At 42.5% G+C, this 17,953-nt stretch overlaps 1 long non-coding RNA gene across 4 annotated transcripts in view; it reads right to left on the bottom strand.

Annotated features, from left to right (window-relative positions):
* The window catches only part of LOC145509610 (uncharacterized), a 54,861-nt gene that overhangs the window by 36,011 nt on the left and 897 nt on the right, over positions 1 to 17,953 (bottom strand). For all 4 annotated transcript variants that reach the window (XR_014056233.1, XR_014056236.1, XR_014056234.1 and 1 more), the window contains exons 2-3: positions 13,402 to 13,485; positions 12,233 to 12,358 (exon numbers count right to left, since the gene is read on the bottom strand). This is a non-coding gene — a long non-coding RNA (uncharacterized LOC145509610). The remainder of the gene's footprint in view (positions 1 to 12,232; positions 12,359 to 13,401; positions 13,486 to 17,953) is intronic.

Genomic DNA, 17,953 nt, shown 5'->3' on the forward strand with positions numbered 1-17,953 from the left:
GTGCTTCTTCTTTACTTATATGTCTGATGCCTTAGCTGGGATATTCAAAACTGGACTCATCGGGAACATCAACCAAAGTGCCTACATATTGCTCTCCAGGTGGCTTTGGCTTTCCCACTGCATGATGGCCACAGAGTAGTCAAACTTCTCCTAAGGCAGCTGAAGTTTTCAAGAGCAAGTGTTCTAGTGAATAAGCCACATGGCTCTGTACAGTCTTGTCTCAAAAGTCTCACAGAAGCATATCATCCGTACTCTTCTAGTCAAAGCAGCCCCAAATCTGCCCAGATTCAAAGGCAGAGAACATAAACCCTACCTTCTAAGGAATGAGGTGTCAAAGAATTTTCAGTCATATTTTAAAACTGCCACACCATCCACCAAGATAATGTTATCCGTAGCTCTAGGATATATATCCAAGAGAACCATGGTAATTCCAGTCCTCCTGCTAGTTGATTGGTTTTGGACAATGAAACTAGAGGTAAGAGCTTCTGGGGGCTCCTGGACCATCTGCTATACTCTACCAATTCAAATGCTAATCTCATCCAGAAACATCCTCACAGGCACACAAAGAAATAATGTTTAACCAAATATCTGGGCAGTCACAAGAAACTATGGGGTCTCCCTATAACTTAATCCCTACTAAGAATCATCCATTAGGCTCACAAATTTGTTTTTCTTCCTTACAGTGCTCTAATAGATCCCTCACTTCATCTAATTCTTTAAGCACAGAAGGATACAGATGATTGACAATTTAGCCTGTGCTATCATCATTGAGGTTACCCTAAGACAAAGGATTTGAGTAACACATACGGGATATTAAAGAATCACTGTGCAAGTTGTAACCTTCATTCCTCTGGCCAGTGAAGTCATACCACTGCTGAGAGCATTGGAATGGCCCCATTATAAGTGATATAGCAAGCATTTCCTCAGTTAGCTGGATGGAGCTTTTAACACATATTTTGAAATTGGCCACTGGAATGGCCCCATTGTAGTGATATACCAAGCATTTCCTCAGCTAGCTAGATGGAGCTTTTAACACATATTTTGAAATTTTTTTAAGATTTTTACTCTTTACTGAGCATTTATCAGAGTATATTTTTAAAATGAGAGCCTGCCCTAGGCCAACGTGTCCAAGTGTACTTTGTGAAGCACCAGATGCTTCCATATTAATCTATTATAAAGGAAAAAAGAGTTTCCTAGTTAAATGTTTGGAACACTAGGTTAAATAGGTTTCCCTCTTCTTTTTTTTTTACTTTTTATTCTAAAATAGATAGAAAACTTGAAAAATAACACAAAAGAACACCCACATATGCACCACTGAGATTTAATAGTTGTTAACATTTTGCCTTCTTTGCTTTGATACATATTTTTTGTTGTTGATTTTGAATAACTTGAGACTTAGTTGCAAACATTATGATATCATTACACCTCACCTATGAATACTTGAGTGTGCACCTCCTAAGACATTCTTGCATAACCACAAAAGCCTCATCAAAAAATTAACCATAATTCCCTAGTATCACCTAATATCCAGTACAGATTCAAAAATTCCCTTTTGTCCTCAATATACTTGAACAGATTTTTTTCTTTTGAAGCAAAATATAATTACATTTGATCACTATGTTTCTTTAGTCTCTTTTATTCTAAATTATTCTCACTGACCTGTTAAAAAAAAAAAAAAGATACTGTGTTTTTGAAGAGAACAAGCCAGCTGACTCACAAGATATCACACATTCTTAATTTTTTTGAGTATATCCTCACAATACCTTCTAATTTGTTCCTCTCTTCTGAACCAGGTTTCTTTACAGTGGTACCTTTCAGAGCCCTCAACATGTTAATGGGCAAAATGATTCCCTTAGTTGGCACCTTTTCTGAGCCTCTGTCATCACAATATCTCTTTCGCTGGGAAATGTTCCCACCTCACACACACACACACACACACACACACTCTCTCTCTCTCTCCCTCTCTCAGGCCTCCAGCAGTCACATCTGGACTTCATAATTCCATCTTCAGGGCTACTCAATCAGAATCACCTCCTTAAAGACTAGGGCAGGTATGACAAGAAGTTTGACAGATTTAAGGAGGGAAAAACTAGGAAAAATAGGGTACATTATGGGTGAGTTTGAAAGAATTATAGTTGTTGTAGCCGTTCAGTTCAGTCACTCAGTCGTGTCCGACTCTTTGTGACCCCATGGACTGCAGCATGCCAGGTGTCCCTGTCCATCACCAACTCCTGGAGCTTACTCAAACTCACGTCCATTCAATCGGTGACGCCATCCAACCATCTCATCCTCTGTCATCCCCTTCTGCTCCTGCCTTCAATCTTTCCCAGCATCAGGGTCTTTTCAAATGAGTCAGTTCTTCACATCAGGTGGCCAAAGTATTGGAGTTTCAGCTTCAGCATCAGTCCCTCCAATGAATATTCAGGATTGATTTCCTTTAGGATGGACTGGTTGGATCTCCTTGTAGTCCGAGGGACTGGCCAGAGTCTTCTCCAACACCACAGTTCAAAAGCATCAATTCTTCGGTGCTCAGCCTTCTTTATAGTCCAACTCTCACATCCATACATGACTACTGGAAAAACCATAGCCTTGACTACATGGATCTTTGTTGACAAAGTAATGTCTCTGCATTTTAATATGCTGTCTAGGTTGGTCATAACTTTTCTTTCAAGGAGTAAGCATATTTTAATTTCATGGCTGCAGTTACCATCTGCAGTGATTTTGGAGCCCCCCAAAATAAAACCTGTCACTGTTTCCAGTTTCCGCATCTATTTGCCATGAAGTGATGGGACTGGATGCCATGATCTTAGTTTTCTGAATGTTGAGCTCTAAGCCAACTTTTTCACTCTCGTCTTTCACTTTCATCAAGAGGGTCTTTAGTTCTTCTTTGCTTTCTGCCATAAGGGTGGTGTCATCTGCATATCTGAGGTTATTGATATTTCTCCCAGCAATTTTGATTCCAGTTTGTGCTTCCTCCAGTCCAGCATTTCTCATGATGTACTCTGCATATAAGTTAAATAAGCAGGGTGACAGTATACAGCCTTGATGTACTCCTTTCCCTATCTGGATCCAGTCTGTTGTTCCATGTCCAGTTCTAACTGCTGCTTCCTGACCTGCATACAGATTTCTCAAGAGGCAGGTCAGGTGGTCTGGTATTCCCATCTCTTTCAGAATTTTCCAGTTTGCTGTGATCCACACAATCAGAGGTTTTGGCATAGTCAATAAAGCAGAAATAGATGTTTTTCTGGAACTCTCTTGTTTTTTCAATGATCCAATGAATGTTGGCAATTTGAGCTCTGGTTCCTCTGCCTTTTCTCACTCCAGCTAGAACATCTGGAAGTTCATGCTTCATGTATTATTGAAGCCTGGCTTGGACAATTTTGAGCATTACTTTACTAGCATCTGAGATGAGTGCAATTGTGCATTAGTTTCAGCATTCTTTGGCATTGCCTTTCTTTGGGATTGAAATGAAAGCTGACTTTTTCCAGTCCTGTGGCCACTGCTGAGTTTTCCAAATTTTCTGGCATATTGAGTGCAGCACTATCATAGCCTCATCATTTAGGATTTGAAATAGCTCAACTGGAATTCCATCACCTCCATTAGCTTTGTTCATAGTGACGCTTTCTAAGGCACACTTGACTTTGCATTCCAGGATGTCTGGCTCTAGGTGAGTGATCATAACATTGTGATTATCTGGGTCATGAAGATCTTTTTTGTATAGTTCTGTGTATTCTTGTCACCTTTTCTTAATATCTTCTGCTTCTGTTAGGTCCATACCATTTCTGTCCGTTAGTGTGCCCATCTTTGCACGAAATGTTCCCTTGGTATCTCTAATTTTCTTGAAGAGATCTCTCGTCTTTCCCATTCTATTGTTTTCCTCTATTAATTTTCACTGATTGCTGAGGAAGGCTTTCTTATCTCTCCTTGCTATTCTTTGGAACTCTGCATTCAAATGGGTATATATTTCCTCTTCTCCTTTGCTTTTCACTTCTCGTCTTTTCACAGCTATTTGTAAGGCCTCCTCAGACAGCCAGTTTACTTTTTTTTTTCATTTCTTTTTGTTGGGGATGGTCTTGATCCCTGTCTCCCTGCCTCTTGATCCCTGATTCATGTACAATGACACGAATCTCCATCCATAGTTCTTCAGTCACTCTGTCTATCAGATCTAATCCCTTGAATCTATTTCTCACTTCCACCGTATCATAGTAAGGGATTTGATTTAGGTCATCCCTGAATGGTCTAGTGGTTTTCCCTACTTTCTCCAATTTAAGTCTGAATTTGGCAATAAGGAGTTCATGATCTGAGCTACAGTCGGCTCCCAGTCTTGTTTTTGCTAACTGTATAGAGCTTCTCCATCTTTGGATGCAAAGAATATAATCAATCTGATTTCAGTGTTGACCATCTGGTGATGTCCATGTGTAGAATCTTCTCTTGTGTTGTTGGAAGAGGGTGTTTGCTATGACCAGTGCATTCTCTTGGCAAAACTCTATTAACCTTTGCCCTGCTTCATTCTGTACTCCAAGGCCAAATTTGCCTGTTACTCCAGGTGTTTCTTGACTTCCTACTTTTGCATTCCAGTCTCCTATTATGAAAAGGACATCTTTTTTGGGGTGTTAGTTCTAGGTCTTATAGGTCTTCATAAAACCATTCAGCTTCAGCTTCTTCAGCATTACTGATCGGGGCATAGACTTGGATTACTGTGATATTGAATGGTTTGCCTTGGAAATGAACAGAGATCATTCGGTCATTTTTGAGATTGCATCCAAGTACTGCATTTCAGACTCTTTTGTTGACTATGATGCCTACTCCATTTCTTCTAAGGGATTCTTGCCACAGTAGTAGATATAATGGTCATCTGAGTTAAATTCACCCATCCCAGTCCATTTTAGTTCGCTGATTCCTAAAATGTCAACGTTCACTCTTGCCATCTCCTGTTTGACCGCTTTCAATTTGCCTTGATTCATGGACCTAACATTCCAGGTTCCTATGCAATATTCCTCTTTACAGCATCGTACTTTGCTTCTATCACCCATCACATCCACAATGGGGTGTTTTTTTTGCTTTGGCCCCATCTCTTCATTCTTTCTGGAGTTATTTCTCCACTGATCTCCAGTAGCATACTGGGCACCTACCAACCTGGGGAGTTCATCTTTCAGTGTGTTATCTTGTTGCTTTTTCATACTGTTCATGGGGTTCTCAAGGCAAGAATACTGAAGTGGTTTGCCATTCCCTTCTCCAGTGGCCCACATTTTGTCAGAACTCTCCACCATGACCCATCCATCTTGGGTGGCCCTACACAGCATGGTTCATAGTTCATTGAGTTAGACAAGGCTGTGGTCCAGTTGTAGCTGTAGATATTGATAATGCCCACACCTTAAGGAAACAAGTAAGAGAATTGTGCTGAGTTAGGGCCCTAGAGAAGACACAGCCAAGATGACATAAACAAAGATAAAGCCAGGCTGAACACAGCAGGGCACGTACAGGTCTGGCTTATATGTTGATCTGATCGAAAGTTATTTCCTGTTGTGATCAGTCAAGTAAAGAAAAGTTTGTTTTTGCACAGAGGATCATTATTTATATGGACTCAGAAAAAAACAGTCTGGGCTAGAAAACAGAAGAAAGTAAAAGGAAGCAAAGAAGGCACTCAGTTTGGCACACACGTGTCAAAGAGAAAGAAAGAGGTCAATGTAAGAAGCGAGCTAAACTGTCAGGAAGTCATCCAAGCCTTCCTAGAAGGGATAGGACACAGCAGAGGGGACTGAAGCACTGAAGGCATATCCCGCCATGCAAAGCCCAGGACCCTGCACACCTGAGGAGGCAGTGTCTTAAAAAGCAGATGGCAGAGGCAGTCTGGCTCCCAAAGACCTGAGGAAGTCAAATTCAGAAGCAACAGCAGAGTCAGAAATGTGGACAAGTAATATTCCAGGTGGAAAGAAGGTGAGAAATACTGGGTTATCATTCCTGGAAGGAAGTTGCATAAACCTAACCAATTCCCTAACAAGAAAGGGTGAAGTTAGCCACTGTGTTCAAGACTTAAAACGCTGCTCACAAATGATGTGGAGACCTTGACACTATACAGAGCCCCCACTCCAAGCAGCACATGCATGACAGGAACTGTGGGCTTGACGGGGTGTTAGTAGGGAATACACAGCCTCTAAGCCATGGGTCTCATGTGAAGGGATTTCAATTAAGACTAACACTCTTGGACTCTCTTCCCTGTTGGAGTTGTGTGAGTGTGAGAGAGTGTGTGTGTGTGTGTGTGTGTGTGTGCCCATTCAGTCACGTTCGACTCTTTGCAACCCCATGGACTGTAGCCCACCAGGCTCCTGTGTCCATGGAATTTTCCAGGCAAGAATATTGGAGTGGGTTTCCATTTCCTTCTCCAGGGAATCTTCCTGACCCAGGGATAGAACCCACATGTCTTGGGTCTCCTATATTGGCAGGCGGATTCTTTATCACTAGTGCCACGTGGGAAGCCTGCTGGGGTTAGAGGAGCCCAATTGAAAACAAACAAAAAAACTTTTCCATATCTGTGTTCTAAACCAATATCTTGGGAGAAAATGAAGATGAAACCCTCTTGCAAGGTAAAGCCCAAAGATAACAAAATCCAAAGAATTAAAGTGCACGTCAAAATGCCCTGCCCTTGTTTGAAAAAAATTAAAGACGTCCTTGAATGTCAACTCCGTGTAGTCTCTTCTGGGGGTGTTCCCAAGCCAGGGAGAGCTGTAGGTCCCTCAGCAGAGTCAGCTGCAGCCTCCCTGGAATAAGTCAGTTCTTTAGGACCTCTTTGGTTCCATCTGTTCAGTTCCCATATTATGATGAGTCTCATTCTTTTAAAGAGTTTGAAGTGTTAAGAGGAAGCAGAATATTATTGCAGCATGGCCCCTCACATACCTATCAAAATTAGGAAACAAAGCACTTCCCAACCGTAGAACAATAGCTAAACAAAATGGTTTTCCCAGAATCAAGTACTTGGTGTCCTCAGAGATTTCCAGTAGAGACTTAGGATCTGAGAGAAGGAAAGATCTTGGTCTCAGCTTCCCAGGCTGGCTGTCAGTTTGCCAATGCAGATGGCCCACTGTGAAGGTAAACTCAATTGGGAGAAAATCTTTGCATTAGAGGTTTACTTGGCATCATGTTTAAAAACCTCAGATGAGAGGAAGATCCATCTATACATCTATGCAGTTATCTGAGACAGAGGGAACTGACTCACTCCTGCCTTCTTGCAAGTTTACAAATGTAAAAAAGTACTGTAGAAGCCTCAGTCTTTCTCTTAGTGATTAAAGATCTCTTCAAGGCCATTTCTACTCTGAGCCCTCCTATGGGATTGAGTAGGGCCTCCATCATGTTATGGGGCTTCTTAGAACATACGTTTTCAGTCCTTTGCCTCAGCAGCTGTTTTCCATGACTTTGGCGAAGCAATCTGCTTCTGGGCAGGCTTTCTCCAGAGGTCTTGACTCTGCTTGGTGCAGAGTGACTGAGCATGTGACATCCTACAGGAATCCAAGAAATCCCTTCATGTTTCCCTCTCTGAGCCAGAATGCAAAATGGAATCTGGAGCAGCCCACGCAGTGCCACCTTACACATGCCTGTCACAGCCAATTTCTTGTTAAAAGCTCTTTGGTGGTCTTCAGCAGGTGAAGCGGAGAAGGCAATGGCACCCCACTCCAGTGCTCTTGCCTGGAAAATCCCATGGACGGAGGAGCCTGGTAGGCTGCAGTCCATGGGGTCGATAAGAGTCGGACACGACTGAGCGACTTCACTTTCACTTTTCACTTTCATGCCTTGGAGAAGGAAACGGCAACCTACTCCAGTGTTCTTGCCTGGAGAATCCCAGGGACTGGGGAGCCCGGTGGGCTTCTGTCTATGGGGTCGCACAGAGTAGGACACAACCGAAGTGACTTAGCAGCAGCAGCAGGTGCAGGGCCAGCTACCTTGTAGATTAAATGCAATTAAGGACTCATCTCACACGTTAGTAAAGTAATGCTCAAATTCTCCAAGCCAGGCTTCAGCAATACGTGAACTGTGAACTTCCAGATGTTCAAGCTGGTTTTAGAAAAGGCAGAGGAACCAGAGATCAAATTGCCAACATCTGCTGGATCATCAAAAAAGCAAGAGTTTCAGAAAAACATCTCTTTCTGCTTTCTTGACTATGCCAAAGCCTTTGACTGTGTGCATCACAGCAAACTGTGGAAAATTCTGAAAGAGATGGGAATACCAGACCACCTGACCTGCCTCTTGAGAAACCTGTATGCAGGTCAGGAAGCAACAGTTAGAACTGGACATAGAACAGACTGGTTCCAAATAGGAAAAGGAGTACATCAAGGCTGTATATTGTCACCCTGCTTATTTAACTTATATGCAGAGTACATCATGAGAAATGCTGGGCCGGAGGAAGCACAAGCTGGAATCAAGATTGCTGGGAGAAATATCAATAACCTCAGATATGCAGATGACACCACCCTTATGGCAGAAAGCAAAGAAGAACTAAAGAGCCTCTTGATGAAAGTGGAGAGTGAAAAAGTTGGCTTAGAGCTCAATATTCAGAAAACTAAGATCATGGCATCTGGTCCCATCACTTCATGGCAAATAGATGGGGAAACAGTGTCAGAGTTTATTTTTGGGGCCTCCAAAATCACTGCAGATGGTGATTGCAGCCATGAAATTAAAAGATGCTTACTCCTTGGAAGATAAATTATGACCAACCTAGACAGCATATTAAAAAGCAGAGACATTACTTTGTCCACAAAGGTCCGTCTAGTCAAGGCTATGGTTTTTCCAGTAGTCATGTATGGATGTGAAAGTTGGACTATAAAGAAAGCTGAGCACCGAAGAATTGATGCTTTTGAACTGTGATGTTGGAGAAGACTCTTGAGAGTCCCTTGGACTGCAAGGAGATCCAATCAGTCCATCCTAAAGCAGATCAGTCCTGGGTGTTCATTGGAAGGACTGATGTTGAAGCTGAAACTCCAATACCTTGGCCACCTTATGCGAAGAGCTGACTCATTTGAAAAGATCTGATGCTGGAAAAGATTGAGGGCAGAAGGAGAAGAGGACGACAGAGGATGAGATGGTTGGATGGCATTACCGACTCAATGGACATGGGTTTGGGTGGACTCTGGGAGTTGGTGATGGACAGGGAGGCCTGGTGTGCTGTGGTTCACGGAGTTGCAAAGAGTCAGACACGACTGAGCGACTGAACTGAACTGAAGGATAGATCCACATCATAATTGGGTACACAAAATAATTAAAAATCCGGTATGAAAGTAAATGTTTATTTAGAATTGGCAGATAATCATAAAAATATAAAATTAAAACATGACAGTATCATTCATTAATCAATTGCCAGACATATCTCTATAAAACTTTTTTTCCTACATTTTCTGTCTACCTATTCTTTAGTCATTGCTTCACGTATGTCATTGCTTTATGATATTTTCTATAAAAAAAGATAACTCAATTTTTCTTATAGTGTAGTTAATCTTAAAAAGTTGTTATAGTTGAAGTATAGTTGACTTACAATATTATATTAGCTTCAGGTGTACAAAATAGTAATTCAAAATTTTTGTACATTATACTCCATTTAAAATCATTACACAATATTGGCTGTATTTCCTGTGCTGTACAATTTATTCTTGTAGCTTATTTATTTTATATATAGTTATCTGTGCTTCCTAATCCCCTACTGCTAACTTGGCTCTCTTCCCTTCCCTCTCTTCACTAGTAACCGCTAGTTTGTTCTCTATATCTGTGGACCTGTTTCTGTTTTGTTATATTCATTCATTGTTTTCTTCCACATATAAGTGATAACATATAGTATTTGTCTTCCTCCGCCATTTCACTAAACATAATACCCTCTAGGTTCATCCATGTTGTTGCTAGACAGAATTTCATTCTTTTTTTATGACTAAGTAATATACCACTGTGTGTGGGGTATACCATTCTTTATCCATTCATCTGTCAATGGGACACTGGTTGCTTCCATGTTTTGGCTATTGTAGATAACACAATTATGAACACTGGGATGCATGTATCTATTCAAATTAGTGTTTTCATTTTTCTTCAGATATATACCTGGGGTGGAACTGCTAGATCATATGGTAATTCTACTTTTAGCTTTTTGAGGAACTTCTACGGTGTTTTCCATAATGGCTGCACCAGTTTGTATTTCTACCAACAGTGCACAAGGGTTCCCTTTTCTCTACATCTTCACCAACATTTGTTACTTGTAGACTTTCTGATGATAGCCATTCTGACAGGTATAAGGTGACAATACGCTGTGGTTCTGATTTGCATTAAGCATTTTTTAATTGACAGGAAGCATAAAACAGTTTGTAGTGCTAATGCAGGTTTGTATACTCATAGGAATTCTGATAAATTCTGTTTCCTATAATTCCCATCAAGAGAGGTATATGGTGAAAATTTACAGTTTAAATGCTGTATTATTGAGTATATCCCATGTGTACTATGTCTATGAGAACAGAACCCTGTGCTGATGACAGAATTTTCCTTAGAGTAGTTTCTGGCTCTATCATTTCAAATCTTTTTTTTTTTTTTCCCTCCAGAACTCCCATGCTTTCTGAGCCAGATAGCATAGCATATACTCACATTTTGATAGAACCCTACCTGTGACCTCCACGTCAGCCAATGAGAAGAGTCATCACAGTGGACTGTGAGAGCCATTTCTAACTAGGACAAGCAGCAGAAACGTAGCTATACACAGAATTGGGTGCAAATCATATAAATAGATCCCACCAAACCCATGTATTTCCAACGCAACCACCTCTTAGCCAAATCCCTAAAGTGCCTGAGTGATTGAAGGGAAAGAGACAATGGCCTCAACCCACTGAAGTGAAATCATCTTACTTTTGTACATTTTACAGAAGCATATGACCACTAGCCGTCTTCTCTTTCCTTCCTGAACAGCTTATTCCTAAAGCCAGCAAGTAGGACAGTGTAGAGACATGCTGGCTGGCTGGAGGAGTAGGGTGATGCTTGGTGGCTCAGGGTGGTATAGATAGCAACATGGTGGTGGAGTGAGTCTCACTTGTGCTGAGAGAGAAGGGAGTGGATGGGTGGCCTTACAGAGGCTTAGAGCTCGGTCTCTCTGACGTTCCTGCCACAAATGCATAACCTAAATCTAATCACGAGGAAACACCAGACAAACTTCAACCGAGAGACATTCCATAGATAAATGTCAATGTCATGAACATTAAGGGAAGCCTGAGGAACTACCCCAAAGAAGCGAAAGAGACAGGACAACTAAACACAACATTGTAAGGCAACTACACTCCAATAAAAATGTAAAAAAGAGACATGACAACTAAAGCCAACTTGATTCTGAACTAGATTTGAGGGTTAGACAGGAGATTTGAGGGTTAGTAGTTTTATTTAGTGTTTACTTCCTGATTTTGAGGGCTGTGTTGTGGTTCTGTAGAAAAATATCCTCTTTTGGAAGAAACACACACTAAAGCACTAGGAGCTGACGGAGCATCAGATTGGCAACATAACCTCACTGGTTGTTGGGAGAAGGAGTTCCCTGTATTACTTTCCTGTAATTTTGTATGTTTCCAAATTACATTAAAATGATACAAAGGATGACCATGTGAACACATGGTCCCTTAGGACCTTGGCAAGGGCCCACAAATGTGAGGGGATCTGAAGGTTAAGTTTCATTAACTTTACTGCCTCCAACTGCAGCCAATATTCTATCCAGTGTTGTCTGAAAAGCCAACACAGCAAAAGACAGCTTTCCTATAATTTAGTCCTTATCTTGGGTAAGGATTTCTGAGGTCTCTGCAGCCTCCCTACCTTTGCTGAGACCCAATGCAGTAGAATGAATATGTTCGGAACAAGGTTCAAAGTCAAGGAGCAACAGTCTGCACTCTGAGGCCCAAATGACCTAAGGCCCTCTGGGTTGTACCTTTGCTGGGCCCACATAGCTCTGTACATATTTGCTAAGCCTATCATGTGTGTGTTAGTCACTCAGTCATGCCCAACTCTTCAGACCCCATGAACTGTAGCACACCAGGCTCCTCTATCCATGAAATTCTCCAGGCAACAATACTGGAGTGGATTACCATTCCCTCCTCCAGGGGATCTTACCGACCCCGGGATCGAACCCGGGTCTCCTGCATTGTAGACAGTTTCTTTAAAGTCTGAGTCACCAGGGAAGCCTCTTAAAAAAATATGGGATGCTTCACAAATTTGCTAAGCCTGGCTTGGTACTTACGGCCAGTGTTTTGCTTGTGGTTCAGGGCAGACTATCTGATATTCAGTGACCAAACTCCTTTCTCCACCCACCACTTACAGCCGGCTTACATATCATTTGCTTCATGCCCAGGACTTGGTGTTCTACCTGGAAGACAGAAGTTAGAAGTGAGCAAGAAACCTTCTAATTTTTTCTTTAAATCACCACCCTTCACTCCCTTTTTGGTATGCTCAGCTCAGCCCCCCCCTCCTTTCTACAGATCTGTATGTCTGCAGAGTACAATCTCATCTGTCCTCTCAACGAGGCACCTTGAAAGCAGAAGGCAGCAGTTTGGGTATGTAAATTAAATCCAGAAGACTGTGAGAAAGTCCATTTGGCTGCACATTTAAGCCACTCCAACCTGCATGGTAAGTCACATGTCAGACTCTTTGCGACCCCATGGACGGCAGCCCTCCAGGCTTCTCTGGCAGCCCTCCAGGCTTCTCTGTCCCTGGGATTTCCCAGGCAAAAATACCGGAGTGGCTTGCCATTCCCTTCTCCAGGGGATCTTCCCAACCCACGGATCAAACTCAGGTCTCCCGCATTGCAGGCAGATTCTTAACTGACTGACCTACCACAGAAGCCCAAGAATACTGGAGTGGATAGCCTATCCATTCTCCAGGGGATCTTCCCAAGCCAGGGTTTGAACCAGGGTCTCCTGCATTGCAGGCAGATTCTTCACCAGCTGAGCTACCAGGGAAGCCCAGGTCATGGTTAGCATAAAGCATATTGCCTGTACAGTTTAAGCATGGCGAGTCACCTTTATTTCTTAGGGAAATTTTTACATCAGTGTAGGGAATGTTTACCAGCCAAGTTTCCAGACACCAGCCAAGGGCAAATATGGAAACAGAGCTTTTTAAGGATTGTAGTCTCAGGTCAGATGTGTTAACTGTTCTGCACAGGAGAAGTGAGGAGAAGGGAGATCTCAAGAACGGTATTTAAGTTTCTACCTTAAGCATGTCAATATACAGTGTTATCACTTACAGAGGTGGAGGAGACAAAGGAAGCACAGATTTATGGGAGAATTTGAATATTTCAATTTTGAGCATATAAAATTGGAGACAACCGTATATAGGATATCAGGTTAAACTATGCTGTTGCAATTGTAAACAACCTTAAAATTTCAGTGGCTTAACATAACAAAAGCTTACCTCTCACATAAGTTACTTGTCTTTTATGGCTTGATGAAAGTCGGCAGACTTTGTGGGGGTGGTGACTGATGGAGACTCCGCCATCTAGAAATTCAGTTGTTACAGAAAAAGACACAACTGGTGAGGTCTCATGCCTGGTTTTCTATGCTTCAGTCTGGGAGTGACACTGCATTTTCATCCACAGCCCACTGGCCGAAACGAGCCACACAGCCTCAACTGACTGTAAACGGGGCTGGGCAATGCAGGCTAGGAGATGGGATGGCTGAGGAACACTACTGTTTCTGGCACAATATCCAGGTGGGAATAGTATGCAGACATCCACAAAGTAAACTTTCATTTTGGAGTTTTAAGCAGACAGATGATACACAAAGTCATCGTCACTTTCTCATGATCATAATCCCAGTGGCCAAATACAGGCTATGTTATTACCCTTTTCTAGTTTGTTGCTGCTGCTGCTGCTAAGTCACTTCAGTCGTGTCCGACTCTGTGTGACCCCATAGACGGCAACCCACCAGGCTCCCCCGTCCCTGGGATTCATCAGGCAAGAACACTGGAGTGGGTTGCCATTTCCTTCTCCAATGCGTGAAAGTGAAGTCGCTCAGTCGTGTCCGACTCTTAGCGACTCCATGGACTGCAGCTTACAAGGCTCCTCCGTCCATGGGATTTTCCAGGCAAGAGTACTGGAGTGGGTTGCCATTGCCTTCTCCGCTTTTCTAGTTTGAAGAAGTAGCAAATCCAGATTGGTGGATACTCTTCAAACTTTCCTGTAGTGATACTAGCAACATACAAAGGTTTTCACTGGCTCACAAGATGAACTTTGGCTTAGTACTGAAGGCAGTTTTTGAACCTCTCAGAAGGAAAGGTTTGGTCTCAGAAAAGCTTACCTAGAAACAGCTTGATGCTAAGAGCAGAGTAGGGGATGAGTTCCCCAGTGGTCCAGTGGTTAAGACCCTGTGTTTCCAATGCAAGGTGTGGGGGTGGGGTGGGGGGCACCAGGTCAATCCCCCGTCAGGGAACTGGATCCCATGTGCCACAACCAAGAGTCTGCATGGCCCAACTGAGAAAAAAAAAAGGATCCTACATGCCACAGTGCTGGGAAAGACTGAAGGCGAGAGCAGAAGGGGACGACAGAGGATGAGATGGCTGGATGGCATCACCGACTCAATGGACATGAGTTTGGGTAAACTCTGGGAGTTGGTGATGGACAGGGAGGCCTGGCGTGCTGCAGTCCATGGGGTTGCAAAGAGTCAGACACGACTGAGAGACTGAACTGAACTGATATGCCACAATGAAGATGGAAGACCCAATGTGCTGCAAATAAGACCCAGCACAGCCAAATAAATAAATTAAAAAAAAAAAAGGAGCAGAGTGTTCACAAAGGTGGGAAGGGACATTTGAAAGTATTTATAGACAAAGATATTGAGGGGCAAGATGACAGAGGAATAGGTGTTTTTGGTGATTGGGAACAAAACTCCTTGCCAGGGCTACCACTAGGTGTCACTAGTAGGAAAGGGAAGGCCGAAAGAACAAATGGACGAAGGCACAGACACAAAAATTAGTCTCCAAGGAGAGAAGTAGAAACTACCCTCCGATGCTCTCAGGCAGAACTTTGTGGAAGCGTTGCCCACACTGACTGTGCTATTGCAACAAAAGGAGGGGGTGAGGGGGAAGAAGGGGAGAGGACGGGAGAGAAGGAGAAAGGAAGGAAAGGAGGGAGTGAGGAAAGGAAAAGGAAAATGACAGTAGAAGTCATGAATTTTATTCTGAATGTAATGATTCTGGGGCTTCCCTGGTGGCTCAGATGGTAAAGTATCTGCCTGCAATGCAGGAGACCCAGGTTTGATCCCTGGGTCGGGAAGATCCCCTGGAGAAGGGAACAGCTACCCACTCCAGTATTCTTGCGTGGAGAATTCCATGGACAGAGATGCCTGGCAGGCTGCAGTTCGTGGGGTTACAAAGAGACACAACTCAGATACTAGCACATTTTCATAATGACTTTCAAATGGGCTTTATGGGTTCCTGCTGTTAGCTCATGCCCTGTGCCAGGTAGGCTGGGCACATACCTTTGTGTGTGTTTCAGAAGTTGAGAAAGGTAGTTTATTCTGCCACCCACTACAGTTTTCTAAGCATTTCATATTTTCACATGACCAACCATATTAATACTTTAGGTAAAGGTATAAGAAACTTTCATGTCTTTCACTTTTCTTGTGTACCCATGAGTACATATCTGCTGTGATCCCAACCCGACCACATATCTGCTGAGGTCTTCAATTAATTCAAAACCAGATTTAAGATTAGTGGATCTAAGATATGTCTTATTTTAAAGCCACTGCGTGCATGCATGCATGCTAAGCTGCTTCAGTCACGTGCAACTCTTTTTGACCACATGGATGGTAATCCTCCAGGCTCCTCTGTCCATGGAATTCTCCAGGCAAGAGTACTGGAGTGGGTTGCTATTCCCTTCACCAGAGGATCTTCCAAACTCAGGAATCAAACCCGTGGTTCTTACGTCTCCTGTATTGGCAGGTGGGTTCTTTACCACTAGAGCCACCTGGGAAGCTCCTTAATGCCCAAATTATAACAAAGCAAAAAAGAACTTTTCATTAAAAGTTCTTATATAGTTCTTCAATGACACAAGCTGAGTATTGCTAACACACTCCATGTGCTGGTAAAATAATTTGAGACAGTTAACAGATAATTCAAATTATAATAAATCCAAATATATTTTATTATCACTTTGGTAAAGCAATTCATCAAAATTAGATGGTTAGGAAGCTTCCTAGTGGTCCAGTGGCTAAGACTTTGTATTCCCAAAGCAGGGGGACCTCATTTGACCCCTGGTCAGGGAACTAGCTCCCCAGTGCTTCAGGGTGTGGCCCCCTAAAAAAATAGCTAGGTACACAAATTCATTATTCTGAGCTTCTCAATCTTTTACATGTTTTGGCTTATAAAGGGGAAAAAAGGCATTTATATGGCATACTGGGGTCAATGAACGAGGTCCCGGGGTTTCAGCTGCCCCTGACCCATTGGGCCTCTCTAGGATCTGAGATCAGTATGTCAGCATGTTAAATGCAGACTGTGGCTTTCAACCCTAAAGTTGCACTGGAATCACTGAGGAACTTAGAAAAAAATATGTTGATTCCCTCTCCTCCCATGACCCCTAGAGATTTATTTCATTGGTCTAGAATCATGACCCCCAGGTGACTAACGTGTGACCAAAGAACCACTGCATTAGAAGACAGCCAAGGAAACTTTAAAAACCTATCAGACTCACACATGTACCCCAATAGTCACAGCAGTATTAATATGCGAGTTGGACTATAAAGAAAATTGAGCACCGAAGAATCAATGCTTTTGAGCTGTGGTGTTGGAGAAGACTCTTGAGAGTCCCTTGGACTGCAAGGAGATCCAACCAGTCCATCCTAAAGGAAATCAGTCCTGAATGTTCATTGGAAGGACTGATGTTGAAGCTGAAACTCCAATACTTTGGCCACCTGATGAGAAGAGCTGACTCATCTGAAAAGACACTGATGCTAGGAAAGATGAAGGCAGGAGAAGGGGACGACAGAAGATGAGATGGTTGGATGGCATCACCGACTCAATGGACATGAGTTTGAGCAAGCTCCAGGAGTTGGTGATGGACAGGGAGGCCTGGCCTGCTGCAGTCCATGAGGTCACAGAGTCAGACACAACTGAGCAGCTGAACTGAGGACATGGAAGCAACCTAGATGTCCATCAACAAATGAATGGATAAAGAAGATGTGGTACACATATACAATGGAATATTAGCGATAAAAAAGAACAAATTTGAGTCAGTTCTATTGAGGGGGATGAACCTAGAGCCTGTCATACAGAGTGAGGTAGTTCAGAAAGAGAAAAATAAATATAGTATATTAACGAATACATATGGAATTTAGAAAAATGATACTGATGAACCTATTCACAGGGAAAGAATGGAGACACAGGTATACAGAAGGGACTTATGGACACAGTGGAAGGAAAGACTGGGACAAAAGCAGAAAGGTACACTGACATATGCACTACCACGTGTAAAAGAGTTAACTGGTGGGACCTCGACTTGACACTCTGTGAAGACTTAGATGGGTGGGAAGTGAGGATGGATCGGATGCTCAAGAAGGTCGGGATATATGTATAATATGGCTGATTTTTATAAAGCAATTTTCCTCCAGTTAAAAAAATAAAAACCTATCAGACTCATCTAGCTTCCAACTTTGAACACATGCATGTGTGTGGGTTTTTTGTTTTTTCTCACAGAAATATAAATAGAAAAAAACAAAGCTGCAAAGTTCAAAAGATCAGAGTGAAACCCATCTACCCCCCAAGTTTAAAGACCCAATTTTTTAAGCTTATATGCATATATTTACATTATTTGTATCTAGAGAAATAACTTTTACTTACACCAAAGAAAGCATACTACACAGTATTCCATACTTTGTAACAAATTCATTCATTACATCATGAGCGTGCTGTTGAGTGTGGTTAGAAAGTACTTCACAGGTCTACACTGTATTTAACCACTTCCCAGCTGATG

Source organism: Giraffa tippelskirchi, chromosome 6 (assembly GCF_054371585.1).
Source record: "Giraffa tippelskirchi isolate mGirTip1 chromosome 6, T2T-mGirTip1v1.2.pri, whole genome shotgun sequence".
NCBI classification, from domain to species: Eukaryota; Metazoa; Chordata; class Mammalia; order Artiodactyla; family Giraffidae; genus Giraffa; species Giraffa tippelskirchi.